The sequence below is a fragment of the Plectropomus leopardus genome, chromosome 15 (genome assembly GCF_026936395.1).
Source record: "Plectropomus leopardus strain MGB_pleo_1.0 chromosome 15, ASM2693639v1, whole genome shotgun sequence".
NCBI lineage: Eukaryota > Metazoa > Chordata > Actinopteri > Perciformes > Serranidae > Plectropomus > Plectropomus leopardus.
In genome coordinates, this window is record NC_142190.1 from 17,245,216 (window position 1) to 17,269,806 (window position 24,591).

A 24,591-nucleotide genomic window follows, 5' to 3' on the forward strand; every position below is an offset into this window, starting at 1 on the left:
GTGTGTGCATGTGTCTCAGATACTCAGGTAATTGGGACATTGTTGTTATGCAGATAGGTAGCTAGCCTGCTGCCCTGAAGCCAGCAGAGGTGTAGAGAGCATCACAGCAGGGAAGAATTACCCATATGAAACAAGTTACTATTATATTCAGATTGATGAGTGCCATCGGGAACAACAAGACTTTGTTTCTCTGTCTCGTAGAGCCGGTAGTCCTCATTTTGGCAGAGAGAATGTGGCTGCTCTCCAAATCTCTGACTTTCAGAGGAGGATTGCAGTGCCTGCAGAAAGTCTACCGGCCTATCCTCCCCGTTTCTGGCCAGTTCTATTATTGTGGGTATTTAGTCTACCCAGTGTACCCATAGCTGCAAGGTGAAGCACACACTTTCAGTAATATATGCACATTTTGCCAGGAATATTGCAATAATATATTGCTCCAAATGTGTTTCCAAAGATATTCAGCTTACCTTTAGGTTGGTAATGAAGGACTTTTGGAGGACAGTACCTCATTAGTCTAATTAAAACTTTGACCGTTTGTGTTAGTAGAACATAGGCAAAATATTTCTTTTCTTTTTTTTTTTTTTAAATAAAGGAGCAAAGAGTGAATTATGATGCAAATATACAGTGTAACTGGCTTCCCTTATGCTCTCCACTTGAGATACCAATGACAGACAACAACTGACACGAAATTACAGGAGTAAGTAGGAATGGCTTATTGCGATCAATATGGCTACTTTAGTGGTCGTGTGCTTGTTTGGGTGTGTGTGTGTGTGTGTGTGTGTTTTATAAATGGCCTAAATCCATATGGACTTATCTGTTCCACCCTCCTCTAATAAAAAGGCATAAGCGCACTTGTCGCAGCACTAGCAGCATTTTCTTTTCATCCATCTAAACTGACCTCCCCCTCACTTTTTTCCCTCTTTTCTCTGCATTATTTTCTTAGTCTATGGGACTACATTGTCCCATTTTTAAACATGTTTAATCCTTTCAACATGTTAAACAAAATAGCTTGCAAAGGTTTTCATCTGTCTTACTGCATTGTCCACATGTGTAAGTCTGCAACATTACTCTGCTTCACCCCTCCATATTACACTGCCCCCACTGTCTCCTCCTCCACTCGGCCGTCTCATTACGAAAGCTAAATTGACCATGGCGCGTACCTTCAGAGCATGCAGCAGTTTTACAGCGCCATCGGTCTCGCCTCACAAATACTCCATCATGTAATTGAATATCAAGTCTACCAGGGCCCTTCATAACTGACTGACCCTCTGCGGGCACATAATTGCACACACAGATGCATCTATGCTAACAGACACATGTAGAAGCATTGTAGTCGGCTAGCTGATGTTCTTATGTCCGGTAGCTTAAAGCGAGCGGGCACTGCATATGGCTGCTGCTGCAACTGAAGCCAAATCAGCGCAGTGAGAGTAGTGTTTTTAGCTGCAAGGCCATACTGCTGCCAGTAGACACTGAGTGTAGACAAGCACACAGGAGTTGGAAATATACTTTAAGTTGAGTTGAGTTTATTTGACATTATTAACTAACAGTGTTTGGTAGAAAGAAGAAATCTTATCATCCAGGAGAATACAGGTCAGATTTAGGTTGCTCAAACCAGGGCTTGACCCAAATACAGTACGTTCTATTTTGGTCGTATAAGGAGACAACTTAATCTTAAAATTCTTTGTCTACTCATGTGTTTACTTATGCAAAGCCAAAATGTCTTAGTCTTCAGCATATAAAATACACTTTTAGTATAATCAGCATATAAAGATGAAATAAATGATGGAATATATATTATTCTGAGGTATTTTTTCTAAAAAAAAACAAAACAAAAAAAAAACAGCATCACACCTGAGCAAGTTTTTGATTAAATACTTAGTCAATGTTTTGTGACAGAACAGCAAATTAATAATATTTACCACTATTGTCTGCCTGCATTAAAAGAACTTATATCTCCTGATCACTCTACTACACAATGTGCCTTGTAAATCTTTTGAGGTGTTTGAGTTTTTGGCTGCTGCAGACTTAAGACTAATAGAGACAGAGATCAACCTACAGATACAGTATATTATGGTTGTATGTCATTAAGAGCCACTGTATTTTTTCTTTCTTCTTTTCAGGATTTTAGAATTTTGGTCTGCAGAATTTGTTTCCATGTATGTTAAATTTGTTAGTGCTTCAACAAATATTTAATTTGTATTATTGTTTCCATATTGCAGAATTACAGTTAAAAGTCAACTTCTTATGAACCACAAGAAGTTAGTGATTGTGTATTTATCTGCAGAGACCGCTTTCTGCCTGTATTTTCTTATTTTCTTCAGATTTTCTATGTCCGGGACATTTATGGGCACATAGCCCAACAACATGCAGGTGATGTTTGGGTTTTATAAAAAGGTACCAACCAGCTGCCAGACTGTAAGCAGCAGGCCTCCAAGAGACGCATCAGCACAAATATAGCGAGGCGAAACGCCAAATTAAAAGTAAATCTAGGGTTGGCTTTCATATTCACTTTTGCTGGCAAGCATGTTTAGAAACAGTAACCAACAGTCCTATACCTTTAATCTTTATAAGCTTGTTTTTGGCTCTGCAGCATTCATTTCAATTCTTGGAGGTTACTCAAAAATTATATTCCAAAGACAAAGTCATGATCAGAAAGACTTATCCAGCATGAGCATTAAGTGCGTCTGTGCTGAAGCTCTTTCCTGTGTTTCTTTGTGCATATATGGCTTCAGTTTGGGTATATGTGTCTCCTTGCTCATGAATCCATATGTTTCAAATGTTATGTCTACAAGACCACCTGTGTGTCTGTTATTGTGTCACTTCAGACACCTCTTAGACAAGAAACAAAAGGCACTTTAACACTGTCTGTTGCTAGTGGAAATATCACGCCATTGTGCTGCCTCACCGTTCCTTATACAACATACAATCACTGACGAGGACAAGGACGAGGACGAGGACGAGGACGAGGACGAGGACGAGATCTGCGGCCTTACAGCAGAGAAGGTAAAGGTTATTGCCATGTTATGCCATTGCCATATTGTTTAGAATGGGATGCTGATGCATATACATGTCGCACTGCAGGCAGACACTGTTGTGTTAAACGACACACCAAAACAGAATGCTATATAAATCGCATACTGGTGCGTAATGACGCGCCATTATTTGGTTTAGGCTTGAGTGCTATATCTTTTTCATACCTTCATACCCTCCTTTAATTTCAAAGATGAGGGTTTGTATTTTTGGTATTCAAAATCACACCGTTGGAATTTCTAAATTCCATAATACCGTGATACTGGCCATGCCTACTCTGGTTCTGTGTAAAAATGCAAAAAAAAAGGCATTAAGAAAGGACTGAGTAGTGGCCCTATAGCGTGATCTTTGTGTAAAAGAGGGCTTAAGTGACCTCATATTCATTTCACCTCAAAATTGAATGGACATGTGATTAAAAAAAACCTAAAATGTCAAGCTCAGAGCTGAACCTGCCTCAGTAATAATGCCTCCGTATTCTGAAGTATTGGCAGTTTGCATTAGCTTTGCAGACATATCTGCAAATTCAGAATGTGTATACATACTAAATGTCAGACATGCACATCTATATGCATTACTGCACTTTAGTCCAGCTGTAATGACAAGAGGCCGCTGTTAGTCTGTGGGAACTTGCCAGCATGAAAAGAAGCCTGTTTTAACATTGAGGTCCTGTCAAATTGGGTTTGTCTATTTTACATATTCCTTTTTCCTGAGGTTTATCTTTGATTTCACACTGTCTTTTAAAAGGCTTTGTAGTATCACAAATTTCAATCTCTTTTGCCCTTAGCTGTTGATTCTTTTCCACGGTTACTGAATTTGGTCCATCTTGTCTGCCCCAAATCCCCAAACGCCTCCGAGCCTTACTGATGCCGCATACTGCCCCCTACATTCAGCCTTTACTAATACAGTCTGCGCAGCCAGCTGTGGTGTAATTAATTTCTCATTAGTCTAGGCAATAATGACTATCTCGCAATCTTGCTCGCTCTTTCTCTCTCTCTCTGTCTCGCTGTGTGTATCTTTTATCGTCCCCCTCCCCAGTCTCACCGCTGCCGCCAATGCCCTGCTGGAGGGAAGTATACACATCCCCTCAAAAGAAAAAAAAAGAAAACAAACAACAATTAGCTTCCTGTTGACATGGAGAATGGTAGACTCATCTCCTGCAAATTACCCCTCGCTGAGGAATGGGCAACTGAGATTTTCATTTTAGGTGTTCTGTAATGAACCGTCTACATCGAAGCTAATCATTTACTGGCACGTACCAGCCAAGCCTCTGCTGAAAGCACACAGCAAAAGGCACAGGACATGGCAACATCAACAGCAATTCAGACAGCCACATGTAACAAAGACGTATGCAATTATCAGAACTGTATATTTTAAACTAAAAGCCACTTTAACATATCTTTAACTTTTTTGGATCTCATTAAGTATTTCTTTCTCGACAGAGAGAAAAAAGATGTTTTGGTGATATAGAAATAAAATGTTACTTAAAGCTTTACCCTTTTTCTTTTCATTAGTACCTACAGTATTTACCACAAAACGTATTTATAATTTACATCTATGTCTGTGAAAATGTGGATGCTTGGCACACATCTTCAACCTGACAGCAAAGATCTATATAATCAGCACAGTTTCAAGGTGGAGACCAAAGATTAGTGTCACCAATTCAGTATCTGACCAAATGTCTCCCTTCTGTTCCATAGTAATGACAATGAGTAATGGCCAGAAAAGTGTTTTTGCAAAATATTATTATGTCACAGTGAAGTTGACTTTTTGTATATAAACTTTCATCACTTCATCATTATTCCTATTAAACGAAAATTTATCATAATTGACATATGAATTCTTGAGTTATGGCCAAAAACATGTTGTGAAGTCAAAGTACTTCGAACATAGTACATACTTTGACATTTGACTAGCAAATTTTAACTGGGTCATTCTTGAGTCAAAGTGGATCTTTCTGCCAAATTTAAGGAAACTCCCAGAAAGGCCTTCTTAAGATATTGTGTTCACGAGACTGAGCCTGATGGAGGGTCAAAGTGACCTTGACATTTAACCACCAAAATTCTAATCAGCTTGTTGTTGAGTCCAAGTGAACATTTATGCCAAATCTGAAGAAATTCCCTCAAGGTGTTCTTAAGATAAAAAGACCTTCCAAAAACATACAGCCTCTGGTCATGCCTATCATCAGCACGGAGGCATACAAAATAAGTACAGGCAAATAATGACAAATATATAGGACTTGAAAATATCAAGTTTTATAAATCAAAACTCTGGCATGAAAGGGGCAGCCTGCATTCAAAAGTTCTGATTTTGGGAGAGAATATTATCTTTTTTTCAGTCAGTCCTAATATTATTTCTAGTAATTAAGGTATATACATAGCTCTAACACCATGACATTTGGAGCACAAGAGCATGATATTCTGTTCATCCTATGTTTTATGAGCTAATGTGTCTCTCCTCTCTTTCTGCACCATATCCATCTACTGCATATTTGATCACTTTTTCTCTTCCCTCACTTTACTCCACTCCTTCCTCTCATCGACGCTGGTACAAACCCGAAATGTCCATCGTGCAAACTTTAGAAATGTGCCAGATAAAATGTTGACTTTGATCGCTCTTTGACAGCTCTGCTCCTTACTTCTCATCTAATATACCACAGACTAATTTAAGATCAGCTCCGAGCTTCTGTTCCACTTGTTCATTATGCATCACTGAAAGTTGATGAGAACTTTGTAGGCTTCTTCTTGGATACCAAGTGGATTCATAATGAAGCAACACATCTTGCGCAAAGTTTGACCTTGAATAGTCAACGTTTTTGCAGATACAGCTTGTTTTTAATTCTGCTTGTAAATGAGATTTTGACCAGATATTACATTTTGCGGAAGTTTCTCATAGTAATAATGGAAATTGTGAATCTTAGATAGAATCTTGAATCAACAGCATTCACTTGAAATGACAGCCTTGATCTTACTGTATATTCCCCATTTGTTTTTCACTTTACATCTGCAGCATAAATATTTCATCTTGTTTCCAAAGAAGGAGGTGCAGTCTAAAGTATTCCAACCAAGCCAAGACTGAATGATATATAATACAATTAAAAGCAGTACTAGCATGCAATGCTCCCTTACTAAGTTGAGGAAGCTGAATAATTTAACACCGGTCTTATTATTAATCATTTATCAATTAAATGCAAACCCATCCCCTCTTACATAATGGAACTTCGATATTACAGGGAGACAATTTCAATCACTGTGTGTTCTCCCTAATTGGGTAAACAATGGTGGGGCTTATTACAAGCAAGATCAACTTATTAGGAGGGTCAAAGAGATGAGCTCAGACCTACGCTGTTTTTTGTTCCTGTGCTTCCACAGCCAAAAAAAACATTTATGTCATATTAGAAAAACCTGCATGAAATTGAGGGGATTTTAATTTTGGAACTGCACAATAACATAAGAGCATAATGCCAAAGTGCACACAAACACTGACAAAACACTTGAGCGTAAAAGGTGTTAGGTTAGTTATTGCACACTGTGTTCACATTTCAGGGATGAGAAGCTGAATTAATTTGTTTGAACATTGTAAATAAGAGTTGTCTGCAATGTCAGAATGTTTGCACACACACACGCACACGCAGACGCAAACGCAGACACACACTCCAGTCTCTCCGCTGATCTAGTGGAATGTGTGTATCTGCAAAATCTTTGAGTGCATTTTAAGATGGTACAGGTTTGTGTGGCTAGGTGCATGTGTCTGTGTATAAGCTAATGTGTGCATGCACCCATGTGTGTTCAGAACATAACACAGTGTGAAAAAAAAAAAATATTCAAGTAAATATCTCAGGCAATGCGTCAGACAGAAAGAGCAAACAGCAATTTGTGGATGTTTTTACATTTGACATTATGAGAAATGCAAAAACAGTACAAATGGCAGTTAAAACAGAAATGCCTCATCAAAACTTGATGATTCCCAATAACTGATCAGTTTCTTGGACTGTTAAATAGGCCATCCGGGTCCAGGACCCTGGGATGGAGCCAAATTGCTAGGGGCTGACAGGTTAGCAAGTGGGATACATTTTGGTCATTTTACAAACAAGTGCCCCCCTAAATCCCCTAAAATGACCTACTACATGTCTTAAAATTAAAAGGAACAGCAAGAAAGATAATCTGAATTCCCCATCCCATCCCACTTTTACAATTGTTCTTGCTGTAAGTGATGATAAGTCTTAAATGTTGAGTATCTTTTTGTAAGGAAAAGTGCCTCCAATTATTTAGTGCTATTATGAAGAGCAGCTACAGAAAAAAACTTCATCTGGAATATCAGCATTTTGCTTTCTCAGCCTTCCATAATAGCAAATGAAATACTGTGAGACAACTAAAAATTACCAGAGCATTATCTATTTGTATAGAAACTTGCCAGCTGCAGAGAAGTGCTAAAGAAAAAATAAAACTGATTAGGGTTCAAGTCTCTGTCAAGTCTTCAGAAAAAAAAAACTAATTATGCATTCTTTCAGCTGAAGTGGCGGAAAATTAGGTATACATGAAGGACCACCATCCATAGAGAGTTAATCAATTCAGCCCATAACACTCACAATGCTCAAACGTTACAATCCATTTTTCACAGCTTGTAAATCAACAGCAATGCACATAATGCACAAGCAAACAACCAAAAGGAAAAAGAGGTCAGCCACTATAAGAAAATAATTTAAAATCACTGCAAATACTGAATACAGGTAACTTACTGTCCTGATAGCATATTAATGATGACTCCTGTTGGTCTAGAGCAAAGTAGGAACCTTGAAATTTACAAAAGCAGGCTGACATTGGGCTTTCAAATATGAACAGTTAATGTTGGTTTCTTTTAACCATGATCACAGTCATTCGCTGACTTAACCACATCTTTATCTTTGTAATCATGACAAAGGTCCCCTTACCTTGACTCAGTACTTATTTTAACCTAAACAATGATCTTCATCTTAACCTTATCAAGTTGTTTTTGTGCCTAAACCTAACCAAACCTTGTTAGTTTTTACTGAACCGAGCTTGAATGCATCATTATGTAAGTCAATGTAATCTCCTTTCGCTGTTCAACATATCCCGATAAAATGGTTTGTAAGTTGTCATATGAATTAGTGCAGTCAAAGCGTAGTCAAAGAAATGTGACTGAAGTCAGGTTTAAACAAGTCAAGTAATGGTAAAGACATACCTTAAAATTACTCAAAGTTCACTCAAAGTTTACACAGTTTCAAACACCTGTCTCTTGGGGTACATCCACACAACTAATGCCCCAGTCTGCCTCGATCTGCCTTGTTCAGGACCACTTCTTTCTTCACTAGCGTCAGCTGACTGGTCACGTGTTTGCAGCCTCCCAAAATACATGTGTGATAAGCAAATTACAGGCTTCTGACAGGATGCCGCAGCCTGCACAAAACCGATATGACACAACAGAAAAAGATCGGCTACTGCCATCAGTGAATGTCATCTTATTTGCCGTTAGGCTGATGGCAGTCATCAAGGAGAATATCGACATCGATGTTCGCACAATAAATCAGTGAAGCCTTAGTTTTGGCAAGCACAGAAAGATTTTGTCATCCTGGTGGTTAGGGCTTCAGATCAGAAAACACTTTTTTTTTATCAAAATGGAATGAAATATTAGCAGTTCAGAACCGATATACCAGATAGCTTGGTTTTGCTTTGGGAAGCTATACATAATTAGCTGCTCACACTGAGATGAAAAAAAAATATATCAGAAATAACTTATTAATAACTGTTTCATCATATTGAAAAAAAAGAAAAACTTTATCCTCAGATGATGATGCAAGGGGTTTCTGCTTGTACTCACACTAGAGACCCAGAGACACTCTGTTGACCAGACATCCTCCAAAGAAAAAAAATGCTGCCAGATGCGCCACCTTCTTGAAAGTATTTAATTTTCCGAAGGGTGCTGATTGTTTTGGCGTGTCTCAGAGCCCACACTAATAAGTGGGCACAGCCTTGCACACTCCCACATAAACAACAAGACTTGCTTAGAATGCAGATGTTTACATTTACATACATCCATGTTTATTGGAACATATGTCAATGCAAAGTCCATGATGAATGTGAGCTTAGCTGTCGGAGCATGCATCAGTATGTCAGAACAGTTCTTGCAAGCGACAATCTTTCACAGCATGTGCAGCTGTCAATTTTTTTGACACTGCTTTGCATTCTACCCAGCTCACAGGGCGACTTCAGCAGGTAAACTTATTCATCCAGCACCTTTTGCAATCAGAACATCCCCTTTATTGAGTAAATCTTACAGCTAATCGTGTAATCTGCTGTGCTTGATGTGAATTTGCAAGCATTAGAGAACATGGCGTTCTGCTCTGAGCTGATCTCTGGAGCCTGTTCTTACAATAACCAGCAGCTCTGCTTTGCTGTCTAGTGGGTAATGGAACAAATAAATGATGCATTAAAGAGTTTGTGGGGAGAAAGAAGAGAGAAAGTGATGGAGGGGAGCTGAGAATGAGGGAGAGACAAAGACAGACAGCAGTTAAGTGTCGTCTCCAGTGTACCTGAGCAGTATAGGTCAAAAGATGGGGAGGGACGGAGGAGAATGGCAAGATGGGTAGCTGATCGATTGTGGCTTTATCTCTGGGAAACTTAACAGAATAAGAGAGAGGAGTCCGCTGACCACAGATCCAGCTATGAGACACCAGAGTGCAGTGCTGCCATATACTGTAATACACATTATTTTCTATAGAAAGTTAAGGAATTGATTTGAAAAGCAAGGTGCACTGAACTTTCTACCCAAACTTATGAGTACTTCTTTTTACCAACGTAAGCAGCATGCGGTGAACTATAAATACAGTCTTGAAGCAATATTTTATTTTTATTTGACATTTTCCTTTTCTTGCAGTTTCATTGTGGCAACACTCCATGAACAGTCAGTGTGTAACTGCAAATGTAGTGTACTCTTAGGAGTAGGCTTACCCAAATTGACAATGAAAGCTTAAAATAATATAACTATTGGTGCATGAAGAAAAAAAGTATCTTTCTTTTTTCTCCATCCTTAGCAAATTTTTAAAAGACTATGCAAAGGGCCAATTAAGCAAGTCTGTATGGTCAAAAAATAGTTAGATCTTTGAGCAATTTTTGAAGACACAGAGGGATTCAAGGAACCTGACAGAAAAAGAGTCTGGATTGATATGTCCTGTCTCATCGATCTAGTAGTCATTCATGTAAAAACTGTAGTAAACAAGAACGTTCATAAAGACATGCTAGTGGCCACTCTAGGTGGTGCTAAACTTGAAGGCTCAGCAAACCCTCACAGGACTTTTAAATTTACTCCGGCTGATAAGACCTCCACACAGGTTGAAGCTGGGTGGAGCAATGATCTTAATTACTTGAGGTCACCAAAGTTCATGAATCAATAAGAATGACAAAGGTTTGACCTCCCACACCCTAACAAGCAGGGGTGTAAATCACAAGTTTCATCATTATACCGATTCTTTGGACAACAACACAATATCACAATTTCTGCCATGATACAATATTAATTAGATTCAGTTCAGGGGCCTGCAATTGATATGAGATGATATCAGTAAATATCTTCTATCGTTTTTTTCTTGGCTGCCAGCCATTGTATGCCTGGCGCTACATCGTTAGCACTGTTTGAAGGAGGTGTGCTTGGACGGACATGATGACACTGACCTGCCATGGGAATGTCAAAGCTTATCTTAAATAATATACATCGAAGCTACTATTTACAAAAAGTTTAATTTACCTTTTTTTCAGAGGTATTGTTATGAAATACATACTATATGGATATTATTGTAGCTGAACTTGGAAAATTCTGCTTAATTGTATAATAACTGTACAAGAACATCAGAAAATGCCAAAATTCAATCACAGTACCCAGAGACCCCTTAGTACTCAGCGGGTTAATGTTGTGGTTGATTGGTGTATATGTCAATGTCTTAACTTTTGATTGATGACAATGGCCAGACATTGTACCCTTTTTCAACTGGTAGTGCTAGTGAGTGGAAAGCCAGTGAAGGATGATACCTTTTTTTTTTTTTTTTTTACACTGGTAACTCCGGATTGCAGAATCAGGTCTAGGTGAGTTTGTGCGACTTGTTAAGTTAATAACACAATATATATTCTGCGTACTGATAATGACAATGATCCTTAGTGGCAACCTTCATGGGATCTCAGTTTTTGTCTATACTTAACATGGTAGTTCTGCCCCAATAAAAACAACATTCTGAAAAAAAAAAATGCAAAGGCTTTGATCAGATTTTCCTTTTTCATAAAATGCAATTCTTAATTATCTCGTAAAAATATGCCCATAATTAATACACTCAATGATTTCATTTGGGATTTAATTAAGATACAGCACACTGATCGAGTACCTTTCAAGAGTAAGGAGTTGCCTCTGTCTTAATCTCCTCCTCCATCTAAAGACTACACCATCTATTCCCACAACAATCAGCTGTCAGTTATTGAGACTTATGGATGTGTTAAAAACACGGCTGTTGACTCTAATAGAAATGCATAAACACTTAAGCATGTGCACGTATCATGGGTATAGACATTTTCAAAGCAAACAGTCACACACATGAACGAACCCTAACTATATTCCCGGCACGATTCCACAAACACTCGTTAATCACCTGTGTTCCTGGCTGCAGCGATGTCCGGATCCTCTGCACCGTCACTTGCTTCATGGGGAGGCCTGCTTAAAGGAGAAGAGAAAGGAAATAGGAATCTGTTCAACCAAGGCATACTCGCAAATTAGACTCTTGCATTCCTGCAGAGCCTGGCTAAGACATTCATTGCTGAAAATAAGGCTGTAAGTGAAAGAAGGATATGGAGCAGAGGATTCAGGGAAACGGGTAAATACATTGAAATCAAAAGGACCGTTTTATTTATTAGGCTAAATTTACAATCTGATTTGGTCCCAAGTAAGAAAAAATGGTTTAAGAATAGAAAGAAATTAACACTGCTAGTATCAAAGCTCAGAAAAATACATACTCGTTGTGGTGCTAATGGTATTCACAGCATAACATTTAGGGCTCTAAATGGCATCTCTTTCTCTAGCAAGTAGCTATTTCTAGCTTCCTCTCACTGTCCAGACCAGCAAGTCATTTATCCTGTTGGGTTTGTAACACACATCTAGCTTCAGCACAGAAAATATCTGTGGGACAATTGATGGATTCTGTCGAAGATAACAGTACCAATCTTTATTCATCATATACAAGTTAAAAGGCTAAATCAATATGTCTGTTTAAATAAGAAGAAATGGTCATTGAAACAAAGACAAACAGGCTCCATGCTTGACAAAAGCTTACGAGAGGAAGCCTTTGTTCTTATGAGATCATTAAACTGAAGAAAGATACAACCTGCTGAGACATATAAATTTCACATCCAGCCATAAAGTGAAGACACACATTTCCTCTGAGATTTCTGTCTCTTCCTCTGAGAAATAGGGCACAGGGGTGGCATTATATATTGGTGCCGTTCTGTTGCTCAGGGCCCATAACACTGTGATAACCAGGGACCTAAGGGCCCTCACCACTGATGGAATATAGATTACATAGCCTGAAATGGGGACATTTTCCCAATATGCATATGTACGTATATACACATCCAACAAATATGCACACCCACACTCACAGACAAGAAACCCCTTCACATCCTCAGTAATTCACCTTCTTCTGACTGTTGTTGGAAACTGCACTCTGATGACCTTCCAGGCAGCCCTTTAAATTACAACACACATAATTTAAGGCTGTCACATGTACAACATATTCTCATATCTACTCTTGCATTTGTGGGTATCGCGTGAAAAGAGACTGGTTGTAAAATGTCAGTCATAATGTAGGAGCGCAGTGTTCCAGCCCTTTAATGGACAACGCTCCTTTTATCACCACTGACAATAAGTTCTATTTTTAGGACGACCTCCTGCTTCAAACTTAAAAAGGACGTAAAAGTGACATTTCAGAGAAAGAGGTGCAGAACAACAGCTTGATTTTGCTGTTGACTGCAGAGATCCATGCGCACAGCAAAGCACAGCCTGTTCATTTAATATCGGACTTAAACCATACCAGTTTACCCGACAGTGTTGAATAGTAATATATCACTAAAGGGAACATCATCAATCTGAACTGTGGAAATCATCCTAAGCAGATCCAGATAGAGCTAAGTCCCGTGCTGCAAACTGCGTCTGGGCCAAGTGGTGTGACTGAAGTGAAAAAACTATCCAGTCGGAACATGGAATGAAACACACCTGCCGAATTTCCTGATTACACAAATTGCAACACGTTAATTCATACAGTTATCCAGGACGTTTGGCAAGCACGTGATCTTGATCGTTTGGTGTAAGGTCATAAAAATAAGTCCGAGCTGTCCAAGGTTATCCTTTTTCTCTTCTTGATGTTACAAGAAGAGCAAATATATTTAATATTGTCATAAACTTTTAGTCTTTGCAAATATTGAAGTTCGATGAACATTTTCAAAAACCAATTGCTGCATTCTCTCCAGCGCCAAACAAGAAGCAGCAAACAATGTACACAGCGGGGACACAGAGAGACAGAGGGGACACCTGGGAGGTGCAAGAACATGAACAAGTCTTGGTTTTCTTAGACTGTAGAAAATGAGAAGAAATTTGTGGAGTTGCAGAGTGAACAAAATTCCATGTTAAATTGGCACATATCTGATCCACCAACCACCACTTAGATTCGAAGGAAATCTTAAATTTTGAAAAGCTTCCCCTCTCTTTTCCATCGTCTCCTCCAAATACAACAGCGCAACCAACCAACAGAGGCAAGAAAGTAAAGTTTGTACACAAATAGACTGCAATTTCTCTATAGATTATACTGACACTGAATTGACGTAAATACTGTTGACATAGAAAGCCTTTTATCCTGTGTCTCTTGAGATATATGAGAAGTAAGGGATTGTTAATATGTCACATTTCATATAAGGAGTTTGGTGTAATATTTTCTAAAAAAAAAAAAAAAAGAGCAGGACATAATCTCCAAAGGAATCTAGCTGTAGTCTTGAAAACAGTGATCCTGCAAATCTTTCTAAAATTGTATAGTGTGTGACTAAAAACCCACACTGAGATGTAAGAAGGTGTCAAACTTTAATCTTTTAAAGTAGCCTAATTTCAAAGACTTTTCAATGTCTTCTAGGCAATAAAATTTAACTGCAAATTGTCACTTCAAGAAACCCATGCAGGCAGCCAGGAGGACCAGCCTCTCTGCTCACTACATTCTGCCCTAAAGGCCTGCTGTTTGCTCTCCTAACTTTTAGGTGGTTAAAAGGGACCACCCTTAGACCCAAGCCCAGAGCAGGAAGAAATACAATTAGTTTTTATTGTTGAATCTCTTTCCCAGGTCAAACATGTTTCTGATCTGCCCTTTCACTTGGCAGAAGATAGCCCTTGACATGATTATTCTAGGGAAAATTTTCCATCCACTTTCTTTCCTTTATAAAATCTTGTTTTCATGGCAAGCTGTAGCTAAATGGCATCTATATATGCTCTTATCTCACTCCTTTTTCCTCCCTAACACCGAAAATATAAAAAACACTACCTCATGACGTGTCTTATATCTCCATGTCAAAGAACACACTTGCTTTACTTGCTTGCTTTACTCACTTTACTTAACTTGTAAGCATTATACATGAGCTAATCGAAAGAAGAAAAATGCGATGGAAAAAAACAAGTTCTGAAAATGTGAACATATATATAGTAGAGTCTGTCACCAGTTGGCTCTCTAGTTGAATCCCACACCATTTCTGCTCTCAGCAGTAACTTCTGGACTCTTTCAAGCCTCTCCTCCTGCTGTCACTTCACCTCACCTTACAAGTTCTCTGCTAGCTGGAGTTAACTTGCAAAAAGGAGAAATCAGAGTCGGCACAGCGCCCAAAGCGTCTCCACATCTCCAGACGAGAAGTCCATTTCTAACCTCCAAACACTGAAAACAGTGCATCCCTGCCAGATCTCTCTCTTCTCTTTGTGTCTTTCTTTCCCCCCTCTCTATGTCCCTCCATGTCTCTGCTCTTTGAAGTATATAAAACAGATTACTAACTTGGCAACTTAATTTTCCCAATCGTATCATACACTGAGCCTTGAGCTATTCATAATTTTCATAATGCACAATTTCACACTTAAAACTCCACATGAACCTTAAAGCAAAGTTGACCAAACTGTTTGTAGCTTTAGGATGTGCATACAATTAAACAGAAAGTGCATCAACTTAATATTTGATGTGGTTGCTGTATCAACCACACTTAGTCTCTTTTTTTTTCTGTGACAAGCAGCTCTGTAGTTCATTGTTGGTTGGTTGGTCAGTCAATTGTTCCATACAACACTATCGATACTACAGCATACATCCTGGACTCACAGAGCCAATCTTCTTGTCACACAACAGAAGTTTGTGAAATCAAAGTTTGTGTCCTCACTGGAGGATTTTCTTTTAGTCCTTGTGAGTACAGAGGAGCTCTCGCTTTCACACACACCATGATTTACACTCTGTCCCATTACCTCCCAAAGGAGTTGTTAGACAGATAATGAAGTCAGCAGTCGCAGGGATAACTAGTCGTTCTTCAGTGTAAACAAGTCACTGTCACTTCTGCTTTAGAATTCACTTTATTCTATCAAGGATGTCCTCTAAAGCAGTCCGCAGGCTATAAAGTTGGCAAGGTAGAACAGTTTGAAAATTGTTTCACTTCAACAGGGGCAATTGACAGGAGAGATGAAGTGAAGAGCAGAGTAAGAGTAGCCACACTAAACACACACAGACTGTATCTGCAGAGAGAGAAAGAGACATTTGGCATCAATTCAAAGTTTGGGTGTATTTTGAGAAATAAAAGGTCAAGATGCCTCCCACAGTCAAACAAGGCCAATAACATATCTGTCCTCAAAGACTTCAGTCCACAGTGACTACACCAACAAATATCACAGGAGGTGCAGTTGGAAAATTAACTTCCACAGTTGGTCACCACCAACCTTAAATACAGCACCTCCTGTCAGTTATCTCCCTCCCTGTCTTTTACTGGATATGAGGCCAAACCAGAAGGCAATGGAGGACTCACTGCCTCCATGTGCTTGTAACAAGCCAACAAATTAGCAGCCAATAAATCACTTAGAGGTGGCACTAAAAGGAGCCAGCAGAGAAAGAAGCGGGCCAAGAGATCAAAAGAACTGGCAGGCACACAGAGATTAGTTTTCTAAAGTTAAAGACTGGAAGGAATTTAAGTGAAATTGAGCCCTGGTTTGCTTCATCTGTTTGTCTCTGCTCAAGCAGAGCAACCCTCTGTGAGAACTTTCCATCTCAGGCTAATTGTCCACAGTCAAAGAAGATTACTTTTAGACAATGCACACCAAACTGTCAACAAACAAACTGCAGGTGGGGTTAAATATTTGCCTGCCAACAGCTGCTGGAACTGCTGGAGAACATCATGGCTTGTCAAAATTGCTACCTGCTCAAAAGAAAGTCACTAGATCAGGCACCGAATAAAATGCAGTGTGCATTTGACAATGTTGCTTTCTGATGAGAAATGATGACACAACACCAAAAAGAAATGTATAAGTAATTTGGCTTTTGCCCTGCTCCTCCATAGGTTCCAACTTAAAAGCATCCAGTAGGTGACATACTATCAAAGGTTATAAAACCATGTTCATGAGCAATAAGAAAGCTATTGTAAAAACCACAGAACAACCAATTTCATTAGTCCCATAGCTGTGAAATGATCACATTCTGAATAACACAGACCCACACACGCATTCACACCACACACTTGTGCCCACAGTCCTCGAAAACTATTCTTATAACTGCCATTGTCATCCAAATTAACCATCCTTCTGTATCAATCAGCCTCTCGCTCATAATGTAATCTACTGCTGCAGCTGCCTCTACCATCACAGCATCTCTTTCTCGCTCTCTGTTTCCATCAGTCTGCCTCAATCCAAGATAGGTTGGAGAGCGGCCCAACAGGGTGTAAATTGATGCCTCACCCCCATGTCCTTTGCTGATTGGACTCCAGCTCTTCAAAGATGAGCACCTTCCTAGCAGCTTGGCTGGAGCTGCCATGGCTGGTGTGGTGGGATTATGGTGATTATTCTGTGGCACTGGCAGCCGGCGGCAACTGATAGCCTGGCTGTCTCGCTGCCTCGCAGTTAGACTTGTGGCTACGATTAGGGAATTGTTTTGAGGGTAAAATTTTACAAAATTTTTGGTGGAAAGGGACAGAAGTTAAAGTGATTTAAAATGTTACATTACTTCTCACAATTTCTCATTTCACTGTTCTAATTTTGAAAATACTGTGGGCAAGCAGGCAACATTTGTTCGGACATTGTCTTGGGTTGTATGATTTCAGGCTGGAGGAAGAAACACTACTTTTCAAAAGGAGTCCACAGAAAGGGCTAGGTGATATAGAAAAACTTAAATATCTTCTTTATTTATTTATTTTTTTTTTTTTTTGACCAGAGCTCCAGAAACCTTAATTATCAACACTGCAATGATATTGCATTGCTGGCTGTTGGTGCTTTCACAAAATACTTATATAATGAATTTTTTTGATAAATAGTCATGAGTAATGTGGATATACTGACTTGAGCTTGTAATTACATAATTTTACTGTAATGCAGCCTTAAAAAATTAAACACTAACACATATTCCAATATCTAAAATATCTTGTCTCATACTATGATATCAATATATTGCCTTGCCTTATCAACAAGTAAGTTGTACTTGCAATGTATCCATAGAGCCCAGAACACTAAACCAACATCAAAGAGCTACTGGCAGCTAAGGTTAAGTGTTGTGTCCTCTAAAGTCACCTGTGTCGTGGCAGAAGAGTTGCACTTGAACAAACCGCAAGGATTACATCCAACGGCCAACTAGCACACACATTCTGCACCATCAGAACTGAGAGGAAATAACTCTCCATACCAGCAGGCAGCAGTAATCTGTATTCATCATTCAAAAAGGCAAACTGGAAGACTAATATGAGAAGAATTAGTCAGTTGGTGCATTAACAAAACAATTCAAGGGATATTTGGGGTGAGCCAGGGAACAATAACACAAACACTTAGATTTCTGCTAAAGGGCTCAATGGCTAAAAACATAATCATACCTAACAAAACAATTTTGTTTCAATCTCACACCCTCATGACTTAAGCCATTTGTTAACTTTCCTTCCCTTTTTCTGATCATCCACTGAGCTGAACTACTAATCATAGTGATTTCATTCAGGGCCAACTACTACCAACAGCGCAGCGAGACACTGTGAAAACCAGGGTGACAGAAATTCACCAATGACCCAACAATCACGGCCAACCGACCGGCTTGATGTGTTACCGCCCTTGGGGTCACAGTTTGGTCAATGTAATTTTGGTTTTCCAGCCATAATTGGTCTATAAAATAACATATATGGATAGGATAGGATAGGATAGGATGGGAGCATACAGAATGACCTATAGGACAGTACTCAGAAGTATTGTCTTTGACTGATCTATCATTATCATCATCATCACTAATAATGTCCATGCCACATTAAACTGACTGTAAAACTGAGCCCTCATTTGCACTGACCCTCTCGGGCTGCTGGCTCTATGAAGGGGCTTGATTAACAGAGGAGGGGATGGATTTTCAGCCTATTGTGTGTGTTTGTTCAAGGTCGGAGTTTCACTCTCCTTGTAGCACCGGGCCCAGAAATAGCTATTACATGTTAGTGTTAACTGCAGGTAATAGAATAACTTTTCCTGTAATATTAAGCTGCCTCAGTTATGTGTACATCCATTTAAAGCTCTTACATTTGAGCACATACAAGTACATTGTGATTATATAAATAGATTTAAGTGGGCCACCATTTTATATCCACATCCTTTACCATTTATATTATTTAAAGTAGTTTAAATTCTTAATGTGATGAAGGCTATTCACGGTTATGATGAAGGCATTACTATGTCTGGAAGGATGAAATGTTTTATTTTGAACTACAGCAACCTCAATGTAATGCATATAAACTTATTGAGTAGTTGCTTCTCGGCACAGGAAGGAGACTTGGATTGTATATTTCCTCACAGTAGTAAGCCAATGGATTCCGCTTCTGGTGTGTTAGACATTTCTAACCGTAATAATTGCAAATACATTGCAAGGAGCACAAAATGCAACACATGCAGAGTGAAGGCTGTGCAGGAAACAGCAATGTGGGCGCTTTACTCTGTGGGTCACTCACCCTACAGCAGTACCTATGAGGCATTACCTTTGGGTTTGGAAGAAGGAGAAAAAGAAGGAGAAGCAAGGTTATGACTCAAAGATATTTCAAAAAGACACAATTAATAGAACTCTGAATAACCTTTTGTTTACTCCTATGATATTTCACAAAGATGATTTGTAGTTTAACTGAAAATGTCTGTTGGGTATTCTGGTGTTGTTTTCTTTCTTACCATTTTATTTTGCATGTTTAAAATAAAACTCTTAATTTGAAAAAATGTAAATTTAGTTTTCATCCTGGAAAACACAAAATGTGCCTCTGTCAAATTTTGTCATGTAGAGCAAAACATGAGAAAAAGCCAGATGCATGTTTGTCTCTACACAACAATGTGCAAAAGAGGTGGTAAAATACTGTAGTTTTACTGCAGCAAAAGCAACAGCTTTGCAGTAAAAGATTTGTTCGGGGTTGGCAACAGCTTGTATTCTTTTCATTTAGTTATGTTTTATCAAACTTTAAATTCAGAACAAAATATTATTTATCAATTGATATATAAAATCTACATGGGCACAAATATGTGCTGTAAAAAGGGGACAAATTGTTGTAAGTGCAAGAAGACATGAAACTGTGTCATGGACAGAAAGAATTCCATAAAAGACAACTTAACTAAGCAGCAAAAAACAACAAAACAGGCAGAAATTCAAAAGAGGTGACTGACAAAGAGGAATATAGATGTATTTTATCAGTCATCAGTCAGTTCATCTGCGAAATAACACCCTTCATATTTACATTGTGCAGGACAGTTAGCGGTATGAGCTCATATAATCAGTGGAGAGTTAATAAACAAACATAAAATCAGCTCAGTGAGGGAGTTACTGAGATGATTACCAATGACGCATCACAGTAACTCTGCGCTGTATTCACACACACACACCAGCTGATCAGAATCAGCTGACATGCAAACGCCATCACACACACTGAAGACAATGAGCCGTGCTTCATAATGTGACCGGCACGCAGCTCTGCTGGTAATGCTTTGCTGCTACCTGCTGCACGCTGACTGGACTGACTGATTTTTCCTCCACCATTACATCTGCCCCACTCCTTCTTATTACTACACTTTAGTAATATTATCTCTCATCTTGTGCATTCTGTATGTCCCATATCTCAGTGTTATGTGTCTTTTGGGTTCTGGTCTGTATAGCGCTGTGTGGGTTTCTGCACTTCCAGCTGAATCACACACAGCTGCTTTTAACCATTTTTGGGATGAATAGTGTCCTTCCTCTCCGATACGATGCCAGAAAATGCCATGTTTTCTTCCTTTAAAGCAGAGATAACACAGAGGTTTTACAAGATTTCAAACTGTGATCAACACAGCTGTCCAGAGGAATTCATGCGTCTACAGACTTGTGAATTGTATTGGTAAATTTGTTAAAGTTTTTCAATTATGGTTATTTGTAAGCTTGAGACACACTGGGTACTTTTTTAACAGAGAGGAATAGAGAAAAACAAAATAAGCCATGATGTATTTTAATGCAGTTACATTTCTTTCACACATTACAATGTCAACATACTGAGAAATTGGTTCCAGTTTTTCTTGGTGGACAAACTTTGGCTTGTAAGTTTCTGAATTCCACCTTACACTTGGGAGGCATTTTTGTTTGGAGATCTATATTGTTTGACACCCATTTTGACTGACAAATATTTAGTTTGTGAGGACATTTTTCCATTTGTTGCAGTGTGAAGCAAGCTCTGTCTGAGATTGTGATTACATTGGTCCGTGTTTGCTTAGGGGGAACATTTTGCTCTCTGCCCCTTTAAATCTAAACAATTAAACTTGCCCTTTGGACTCAGGACACTACATGTTTCATCTGCTCTTTTGCCTTCTTTCCATCTGCACTATAAAACATATGGTGTCTAGAATTTTTAATCAATGTATTAGCTCTGAAATCAGGTGCCAACATATGCAGATGCTAATATAATAATATGTTTATGTTCTGAGCAGCAGCCTTGAGGATTTTCTTCAAGCATTCAGATGATACAGTTTGGAGGTTATGGACTTGATTTTACATTTAGAAAAAACACTTTTAGTGGTGAGATAAACAAAAAAAGTAGCATAATGTAAGATGTGGTGGTAATGAAAATTCACTTGAGAAAGATTTACTGGAGAAAATTATGCAGATTACCTAAATTACCCTCCCATGGTGTGTTCGGTAACACTCTGTTTACTGTGTTTTTCTAAACAGACTTGGCAGGACGGTTAATGTTACAAACCACTATGTATGAGTTTATATTTGATTATTGCATCTCTCACAATATTGTGATTACGTACATTATTGTTTTTAAGTAAAAATGAGACTTCTTGGTGAGAACTGGTGTGCTCTTTGTTTTGCTTTTAGTCCATTTATTGCCACATTCCCAGGAATCCTTGAACCCAGGTTTCTACCTTAAACTACTGGCACCTGGGGATACCAAAGTTGGACAAGTCCAAACCCTTTGACACCTGAGCAAACTGGTATAATTTCTTTCAAAAACATAGGAAGAAGACAATGAGACACAAAATAAATTATCCAAAAAGAATCAAGAAATTATTAAAAAAATTACAAAAACATAATTGAGAATGAGTTTGGGTTTTTTTTTTTTAAAGGAAAAAAAGTTTTTTAAAAAACAGGAAATAATGAGGGTTACAAAAATGATAATTTTGCAACATAATTTTAAATTTGTAATTATGCTATTTTTTCCTTGCCTTCTTTCCCTTGTCATATCTCCCTAGCTTTATAAAAATTATTTCCAAAATATACTTATTTCTTACAGTTTGTTGCCCATTTTTAAACAAATTGCACAAATTTGCTTAGAGTTCAGAGGTTTAAACACATCTGAAAGCAGTGGTGTTGCTCCAAGTTTCAAAGGGTCATCAGCCATCTCGTGTCATAATGACATCCTATATTGACAATCACACAACCCTACACTACTTTCACCACCTCTCCTGCCTCCTGACAGCAAGAACTTAAAAAAAACAGTGTTAAAACTATTTTGTGCTTATAAATAAACCTAGGTAAATAAAGTCCTTAATGATTTACATGTGATCAATTCAATTTAATTCGATTGTAGCAATACTGAATGAAAAACATCTCCCTTTGAATCATCCTATCATACCTAAAACATGTCTGTATCCTTTGTCTGCCTGTCAAATATCGGCCACACTACCACATAGCTTTACAGCATTCTCAGCTCATATTGATTTATCAAGACCAATCTTTTACAATTTCAGACATCACTTGTTAAAACAAAAGTTTATGAACCATCTCCATAAATTTTAACATCATTACATTCTCTGTCTCATGGTAGTATAGGCTTTTTCTTCTCCCGTCATGCACATGAACACAGAATTTACCATTCAAGCCTCCAGAATGGGAATTGGAGGCAGTCAAAGGAGCTATCTTCGAGAGTGCTTGAAAAGCGATGGGGAGACTTTAATTTGTTCTTTAACTTCCTGAATCTCCCCCGCTCCCCTTACAAGCATGAGCAGGTGTGCAGACTGGGAATGGATAGATTCATTAGAAGTTTCTACAAACTTGGAGGTGGAACCTAGGGATGTAATTTGAAAGATTCGTCACAGTTTTAGTGTCTCTTTGACACTGCAGTGCAAGAATGCTCTTAGTATTCAGTGTGTTTCCATATAGACCAGTCCCTGCACACTGATCAGCAGGGCTGGGATGAGTATGCCACTAAAATATTATACTGAAGTAGTGTTACTTCAAGGAAAATTGACTCAGATACAAGTAAAATCATTAAACACAATCAGATAAAAGTTAAAAAAGCAGGTCAGTTCAAATGCATAATAAAGCAAGATTCTTTAAAAGAGAAACGGGTGGAAGATGGGTAAAGTAAAAAATGTATGATAATAGTGTAATATGATCGACCTATTCAAGTACACATTTAAACTATAATATAAAGTTTCATTAACACATTATCAGTGGTGAAAGAAGTACTCAGATCTAGTACAAGTATAAAAGTATTAGCATTTGAATATACTTTAAGTACTAAAAGTATGCAGAAAGTGCAGTTTAGGGAAAATGTTTATCATATTATTGAAATATTAAGGCATTAATTTGTTTATTGCTTTAATGTTACAGCTGATAAATGTGGAGCTAATTTTAATTAATTTTATGAAGCCTATTATAAATATAGTTTACATGATAATGCATAGTTCATGAATTTATATTATATTATAAATAGACTTTGCATGATAATGCATATTGATACATTGATACAGTAATATCTTAATGTATTTACTTAGCCTGTTGTGCTCATCTAGCCTGAACCTCCAAAGTAACCAGTTACTAAAGCTGCCAGATGAATGTTTTTTAGTGAAAAGTTCAATATCTGCCTCTGATATGTAGGCCTAGAGGAGTAGAAGAAGCCAATAAAGTAAACAAGTAAAGTAACAGAAAACAGAAAGTAAAGTAAAAGTAACTCAATGTAGGGCTACTTAGTTACTTTCCACCACCGCGTATCATATCATACCAAAAAGCCCCTTATTTCCAAAGACACAATAAATTCTGTATTAAAGGAACTTTGCAGATTGCGAAAACAACTGCTCAACGTCTCAATTATACAGCTGCATGTTCAGTTTAGCTTCGCAAGAATTAAGCAGCCACAAACACACACAAGAACAAAATAAAAGCTGCGCAGTTTTGACATAACGTGTGGTGCGCACACGCGCACACACGCGCACAAACAAGGCTAGTTTAAAAGGTAACAAAGAGGTCCTGAGGAGCATCACAGTTAGCTTGTTGGTGCACTCACCTGTCATTCCTCGAGCCTCGTGCACCTTAATGTCCGCCTCAGTCTGCTCCAAATTCAACTTCTCTGCTCGTTCATTCTCAAAGCTAAATATAACCCGTCCGCTCGGTCTCTCTGTCCTTGAGGCCTCACAAACACTCGACTGAAGGTAAAAGTTCCTCAGCAAAGAGAGAAATCACCGCCATTAATTTTAAGCGACATGTATACCCAGCATGCACCTGTGAGGTGTGCTGGATTTGGGTCACTTTGCGTGCTCCTCTGCGCATGTGCTTATATCACTGATGACTGTTATTATGATAAACGCAAGCTTTCATTTATTTATTTATTTATTTTTAAACTACATTTCAGAGTAATATTTTGAACCATAACCCAAAATGATGATTCTTTATTATATTTTATTGTTTTAATTTCTTTATACTGATATTTATTCGTATTCTGATTGATTGAACTTGGTTTATTTTGAACAGGTAAAAAAATAAAATAGAGGAAATACTATTCAAAAGTAGAGAAACATTAAAAAAATAAATGTAATATGTACAGAAAAATGAAAAAAGAAGCA

The 24,591-nt window shown here is 38.2% G+C and overlaps 1 long non-coding RNA gene across 4 annotated transcripts in view; it reads right to left on the bottom strand.

Annotated features, from left to right (window-relative positions):
• Nucleotides 1-24,260, bottom strand: part of LOC148187261 (uncharacterized) — a 130,268-nt gene extending 106,008 nt beyond the window's left edge. For 2 of the 4 annotated variants that reach the window (XR_015778961.1, XR_015778962.1), the window contains exons 1-2: nt 24,036-24,260; nt 11,675-11,736 (exon numbers count right to left, since the gene is read on the bottom strand). This is a non-coding gene — a long non-coding RNA (uncharacterized LOC148187261). Of the gene's footprint in view, nt 1-11,674; nt 11,740-24,035 lie in introns of all 4 variants that reach the window. The other 2 variants (XR_015778960.1, XR_015778963.1) reach the window with 1 other exon arrangement.
• Between the last annotated feature and the right edge of the window lie 331 nt (nt 24,261-24,591).